The sequence below is a fragment of the Canis aureus genome, chromosome 4 (assembly GCF_053574225.1).
Source record: "Canis aureus isolate CA01 chromosome 4, VMU_Caureus_v.1.0, whole genome shotgun sequence".
Taxonomy (NCBI): Eukaryota; Metazoa; Chordata; class Mammalia; order Carnivora; family Canidae; genus Canis; species Canis aureus.
The window spans coordinates 3,041,139-3,048,715 of record NC_135614.1 but is presented as its reverse complement, the minus strand read 5'-3'; the positions used below and the strand labels follow the sequence as shown (position 1 = coordinate 3,048,715).

The following is a 7,577-nucleotide window of genomic DNA, read 5'->3' as shown; positions in this document are numbered from 1 at the left end:
CCCATTTATGACAGTAGGGGAATACAGATGTCTCAGCTCTAGCAGACAAAGAAAATTTACCCTTATTCCACCTTTTTGTTCTGTTTAAGCACTAAGGGGATTGTAAGATGCTCACCCACATTAGTAAAGGCAATTTTCTTTACTAAGTCTACTGATTCAAAAACTAATCTTTTTTAGAGGTGCACTCAAAGAAACACCCAGAAATAATGTTTACCAGCTATCTGGGTATCTTTACCCAGTCAAGAAGAAATATAAAGTTAATAATCACAATAATCGGGATCCCTGGGTGGCGCAGCGGTTTGGCCCCTGCCTTTGGCCCAGGGCCCGATCCGGGAGACCCTGGATCGATTCCCGCTTTGGGCTCCCGGTGCATGGAGCCTACTTCTCCCTCTGCCTGTGTCTCTGCCTCTCTCTCTCTCTGTGACTATCATAAATAAATAAAAATTAAAAAAAATAATCATAATAATCTAGATACTGCAGAATGTAGTTTTCAAAGATAGCTGTACCAATATTTATTCTAACTCCCACTTTTTCATTGAGAGGTAAATCTATGTTTTCTCCCCTGTAAACTGGATGAATCTGTGTAACTGCCTCGATCAATAAACTCCAAAAGAAATGACACAGCGTAGCTTTTAAGGACAGGTCATAAATGGCAGTAGGATTACTTGAGGCTGGTCTCTCTCTCTCTCTCTCTCTCTCTCTCTCTCTCTCTCAGTTCAAATGTTGTTATAGCCATGCTGGGACATCAAAAATTAAAAGCACAAAATGTTGCAGAAGGCATTTCCATGGAGAAAGTAAACAACTCTGCTGTCACTTTTCCTTAAGAACATTGGCTATTTCTATGCACAAGGCAAGAGACTAATATTCCCACAATTTGGGCAAAGGCATTAAAATAAAAAGTGACTAAATCAGCATAGCTTTCAATAATCATCAAAGGCTGGAGAGAATACAATAGCAGTAACAATGACACATTAAGCATTAAGGAGCCAGAATTCTGAATGGTGAATTGAGGTTTAAGTCTGCCAGTTTTTCCCTCAAAATGGTAATTTTAGAAGTTATTTGGGACCTGAGGCTAAGGGACAAAGCAAAAAGTCTCTGAAAAGCAGAGTTGAAAGCTTAGAGTTAAGATTTCTGCAGCAGGTAATGCCCTGGTTATAGTCTCAATCTCTAATATGCATGACAGTTTCAGGTGATGAAGCTCTAGTAGTGGAAATTATTTAGAGGTAAACGGAGCCCTAACAGAAATGCAACCTTTCCCACAGCTGAGTCAGTACATGTTAAATCAATCACTGAACATGCCTAAGAAAGTAAAAACTGACAAAAACAAAAAGTAAAGTCAACAGATGTGAAAACAAAATAGGACATTGGAACATATTATTTTCAGTATCTGAGAAAGAAGAAAACAAAAAAGAACTTTAAGAAAATTGTTTGAAGTAACTCTAGGGCCATGCAGTGGAAAGCAGCAGAAATCTGTCTCCCTACCTAGACAACAATTGCACTGGTAGAACCTGCCTGCTGTAACTATTTTGGAACTCTGGCTTGCTTCTTCCAGTGGAAAGCGTAGGTGGCAAGTTGCAGTTAAATGGATTGTTCAGTTTTCAGCACAATAGTAGCTACCTGTCTCCTACCACAGTCAATTACATACATGTTTCAGGGTCAGCTGCACAGAGCATGTGGGAGCCAGGATGGGAAAAAAGGGCACTGCCCTCCAAATATTGGAAATCCGATAACTGATTGTTATCAGACATGCAGACTGACACAGGGGGCAACCACTGTTGTTGAACCTCCTCCCATTGTTGCAAGCCCTTCTCCCTTCCAGAGTATTTAAAGTGACTTTCATAGGACTTAAAGGGTCAGCATATTCCCTCCATCTTCATTTTTCTTTTTCTCCTTTGGGAGCCAGACATTGAAGACTAGCACATTCAAAAGACACTGCATATGCAGGGGAAATTAGAAAGACTTTGTGCATGACAATGGGAAAACACAGGCTCAGAAAAGATGAGAAGACATTACCTTTACACTTGATCCTGATCCTCAGCACAGAGAGAGTCTACAACAATGAAACAAACAAAACCCACAGCAAACCCTAGGGAAGGTAGGGATGAGAGGATCTGATTTCCAGAGTTACCACATTATTAGATTCAAATGTCTAGTTTTAAACCTAAAATCTCAAGGCATACAAAGAACTAGCAAATTATGATCCACTCAAAGGAAAAAACAAACCAACATAAACTGTCCCTCAAAAAGACCTGTTAGTGAATCTACTAGACAAAAACTTTAAAACAATTTTCTTAAAGATACTCAAAGAACTAAAGGAAGCCATGGAGAAAGTCAAGAAATAATGTATGAACAAGATGGAGATAACACTGAAGTAATAGAAAACATAAAATAAACCAAGAAGAAATTCTAGAGCTAAGAAGTGTAGTGACTGATATGAAAAATTTGCTGAAGAGATTCAAAGGCAGATTTATTTGAGCATGTAAGAGAAGAAACAGTGAATGTGAAGATAGGACAATGAAAAGTATCAAGTCTGAGGAATAGAAAGAAAAAAAACTAAAGAAAAGTGAATAGAGCCCAAGAAACATGTGGGATACCATCAAGTAGACCAATATATGCATCATGGGAGTCCCACAAAGATATGTGAGGAAGAAACACAATATTTGAAAACAGATGAGAAACACAGTATTTGAAATATCTGAAAGCCTCCCAAATTTGAAAGATATGTGAATATTGACATCCAAGAAGCTCAATGAACTGCAAGTAGATTGAGCCAAAGAGACCCACAATGAGACACATGGTAATCAAACTGTTAAAAGACTATGACAGAGAGAATTTTAAATTTTAGAAGGACAGCCAAGAAATGAATCATCTCATACAAAGGATCCTCAGTAAGATTGTCAACATATTTCTCATCAAAAATTTGGGAGACCAAAAGGCAGTGAGTTGATAGATACAAAATGCTGAAAGAAAAATATTAACTGAGAATCCTATATCCAGCAAAATGGTCATCCAAAATGAGAAAAAATTTTAAAAAATGAGAAAAAATAAAGATATTCTCACATAAACAAATTAGCTCTGCCCTGCAAAAATGCTAGAAGGAGATCCTTCAGGTTGAAAGGACACTAGCCAGTAAATTTAAGCCATATAGAGAAATAAAGTTTTCAGTAAAAGTAAATAAATGGGCAATTTCAAAAGCTAGTATGTTGTAACGAGGGTATGTAACTTAACTTTTTGTTTTCTACATGATTTAACAGACCAAAACATTAAAAAAATAAAATAAGTACTAGTCTAAAAGGTAGTATTATTATAAATTTAGTTTATAACTCATAGTTTTCTACATAATTAGAGATGAATGCATTAACATTATTAGTCTTTTAAGAAACAAGTTATGAATATGTGATTTTGTGACATCAACAACTGAAAGGAGTAGGGATAGAAAAGTTAAAGGAGCAGTCTGCATGTTATTAAAATTAAGTTGGTATAAACTCAAACTGGTGTTATAATCTTATAACTGATGCCTGGGTGGCTCAGTGGTTGAGTGGTCTGCCTTTAGCTCAGATCATGACTTCAGGTTCTCAGGGTGGAGTCCCACATAGGGCTCCCTGCAGGGAGCCTGCTTCTCCCTCTGCCTATGTCTCTCTCTCTCTCTCTCTCTGTGTCTCTCATGAATAAATAAAATCTTAAAAAAAGAGATTACTTTCAAAACTCAATTATTTCTTCATTTAATGTGGTGAAAAAGAAAAATTGCATGACCATCTCAAATAGAAACACAAAGTCATCTGGTAGGGATCCCTGGGTGGCGCAGCGGTTTGGCGCCTGCCTTTGGCCCAGGGCGCGATCCTGGAGACCCGGGATCGAATCCCACATCGGGCTCCCGGTGCATGGAGCCTGCTTCTCTGCTTCTCCCTCTGCGTATGTCTCTGCCTCTCTCTCTCTCTCTCTCTGTGTGTGACTATCATAAATAAATAAAAATTAAAAAAAAAAAAAAAAAAAAAGTCATCTGGTAAAATACAAGACACATTCAGGAAAAAAACTCATAAAAATATAACTCATAAATATTTCTTAAAACTAGCACCAGTGAATTTTATGCTTAGTGGTGAAATAGTTAAGGCTTTACCTTTGAAATGAGAGATGATATAAAAATATTCCTCATTACCACTTCATCCAAAGCTCTAGAACTTTAGTAAGAAAAGAAAAAGAAACACAATTGAAATTATCTGAAGAATAAAATGGAAATCTTTTTATTTACTTTCTTTTTATGTAGAAAAATCCAAAGAATCTGAAGATAAAATATTAAACATAACAAATGAATTTTGCCAACAAACTTCTTGAATAAAACAAAGTTGTGTGCCAAATAATTAAAGGATAAAATTTGAAAAGCAGTCACTTATAAAAATAATAGAAAATATCAAGTACCTAGGAATACATCTAAAGTTCTGTTAGTCCAAAGGTATCTAACATTTATTAGATAAATTAAAGATGATCTAATTAGATAGAAATATATGTTCAGGATTTGAATGACTCAATATTGCTAAACATCTCATAACTGGCCAAATTTACCAGTAGTATTAATAGACATCTTTGTCAAAATTGAAAGCTGATTCTTCAAATTGTAGGAAAATGAAAAGTGTCAAGAAAAACCCATATAATCTTAAAGAAGATAAAAATTGGAGAGCACATACCATCAGACATCAAGACTCATTATAATGCCACAAGAAGTAAAACAAATTGGTAAGGTGACAGAATAGACAAACCACCTAATGGGAAAAAATAGATTTCTGACACATTTCAATACAAATATGGCCACTGGATTTAAAAAGCTGTCACTGAGATGTGTTTGGAGAAAGAATCATCTTTTAATAAATGGTGCTGGATTTAACTGATACATAGAAGAAAAAAGATCTTGAAAAATACCTTACAGCATAAACAAATATCAATTCCAGATGGATTGCTGTCCTGAATGTGAAAAGTAGAACCATAAAACTTATTGATGATAATATTACAGAATATTTTCATAATCCTGAAATAAGCACAAATTTATCAAAGCCATGAAATCACATTAAACTTACATGAACATTTTATTTAATAAATTTGACATCATTAAAATTAATGACTTTTGTTCCCCAAATAATTTTCATATATCATACAATGGCTTGCATCTGATATATAGAAAGAAGACCTTGGGGATCCCTGGGTGGCGCAGCAGTTTAGCGCCTGCCTTTGGCCCAGGGCGCGATCCTGGAGACCCGGGATCGAGTCCCACGTTGGGCTCCCGGTGCATGGAGCCTGCTTCTCCCTCTGCCTGTGTCTCTGCCTCTCTCTCTCTCTCTGTGACTATCATAAATAATAATAATAAAAAAACCACCTTCAAATCCGTAAGAAAAAGAGGGCAGTCTCACTAAAAAATATGTAATAGTTTTGAACAGGAATTCAATGAAGATAATGCCTCATTCTCATAATGATATGACAAAGGACTTTGTGTTTTTTGTTATCAGTGATTTTTAAGTGAAAAATCAAAGTGAGATACCCTTATATACCTACAGAAATAGACTAAGAATTAATATGTAAACAAATTGTCAATAACAGATGAGAAACAAACTCTCAAACACTCCTAGCAATCTGGGGTTTTTTTTTTTTTTTTTTTTTTAGGAAAAATGGCCATGTCTACTAAACATATCCTAAGACACCAGTGTAACTTCTAGGAATCTACCTAATGGAAATGAGTCCATATGCCATCAACAGACATGTAGATTAACGTTTAAAGTGTCTTAATTATTTAGAGACACAACCTTGAATCAATTAAAATATGTATTAACAGTGAAATGGACAAACACATTCTATGTGCAATTTATTGTATAGATAGTATATATCAAATAAAATATTAAATAATATTCCAAGTTTGCATTTATTGAGCTATGTTTTTGGTAGGAGCCATGAAAGCAAATCTCTACAAGGGCTCATGATACAACATGTACCATCTAAATGAGACAAACTATGCATAACTGCAGCAAAATTCTATCATAAAATATTGTGAATTGACTGTGGCCATATTTTCTAATATATTAAAGAAACTAGAAATATTTTTCTAAACTGTATGTTCTAATACATTATGGAAGCTAGATGTTTTTGTGAAATTTTCTAATTTTAAATGTCTTCTTTATTCCCTAAAACAGTATCCCAGCATAAAAAATGTAGAATGTGTTAGGTCCAGGGGCCAATGTTTGGTGCTCATTAAGATCTTGGTATCGAGATCATTATGATCAGCTGTTTACCAAAAAAATACAAAAACACTAATTTAAAAGGATGTATGCATCCCATGTTTATTGCAGCATAATCTACAAGAGCAAAATTATGGAAGCAGCCCAAGCATCCATCCATTGATGAATGGATGAAGATGTAGTATACACACACACACACACACACACACACACCACACAGTGGAATATTGTGCGTGTGTATATATATACACACACAAGAAAAATGAAATCTTGCCATTAGTCATGACATGGATGGAGCTAGAAGGTATAATGCTAAGTGAAATAAGTCAATCAGAGAAAAAGCGAATACCATGTGATTTCACTCATAGTTGGAATTAAAGAACACAAGTGAACAAAGGAAGAAAAAGAGACAAACCTCTTAACTGTAGAAAACAAACAGATGGTCACCAGAGGGAGGATGGGTAGGGGATGGGGGTAGTAGGGGAAGGAGATGAATAGTACACTTAACTTGATGAGCACCAGGTGAAGTCGGGATTGTTAGATAGCTACACTGTACACCTGAAACTAATGCAGCACTGTATGTTAACTCCAGTGGAATTAAAACAAAATTTTTGTACTATACCCGCCAGCGTGGGCCGCGTTCACACCAAAGCAGTGAAGAAGGCAGTCCCAGTCATCGAGAAGTACTACCTGCGCCTGGGGAAGGACCTCCACACCAATAAGCACGTGTGCGAGGAGACTGCCATCATCCCCAGCAAGAAGCTCCGCAACGAGATCCAGGCTATGTCACACATCTGATGAAGCGGATTCAACGGCCCGATGAGAGGCATCTCCATCAAGTTGCAAGAGGAGGAGAGAGAAAGGAGGGAGACTTACATGCCCGAGGTTTCAGCCCTGGATCAGGAAATCATCGAGGTAGATCCCGACACTAAGGAGATGTTGAAACTCTTGGACTCTGGAAGCCAGTCCCACTTGCAGGTCAGTCAGCCTGCAGTTGGGATGAATTTCAAAACAACACCGGAGCTGTTTGAAGCTTTCTGCTGTGCTGTAATATCTTCAATAAACCTTGGACAACAACAGCAAAAATAAAATAAAACAAAATTTTAAAAGATCTTGAGAATATATTTCTTTATTTTGTAACTTTTGGGAGGAGAAATGTATACCTGCCCTTTTGTATGTTCTTAGGCCATTTCTGTGCAGTGTTAAGTTTTTTTGGTTGTTGTTGTTTCCTTATCATGATATATTTCCTTCTTAGCTACCTGAGCTTTCACAAGTCACGTTTATTCTTTTCCCCAGATCAGCTGACTGCTACCCACTGTCAGTCTGCACTTCATCATTAATATGGAATGGTCACAATCC

General features: G+C 36.5%; 1 pseudogene; it reads left to right on the top strand.

The window, feature by feature from the left end:
* The first annotated feature begins 6,785 nt into the window (after positions 1–6,785).
* LOC144312014 (small ribosomal subunit protein eS17 pseudogene) lies at positions 6,786–7,313 on the top strand (annotated as a pseudogene).
* Positions 7,314–7,577: the final 264 nt, after the last annotated feature.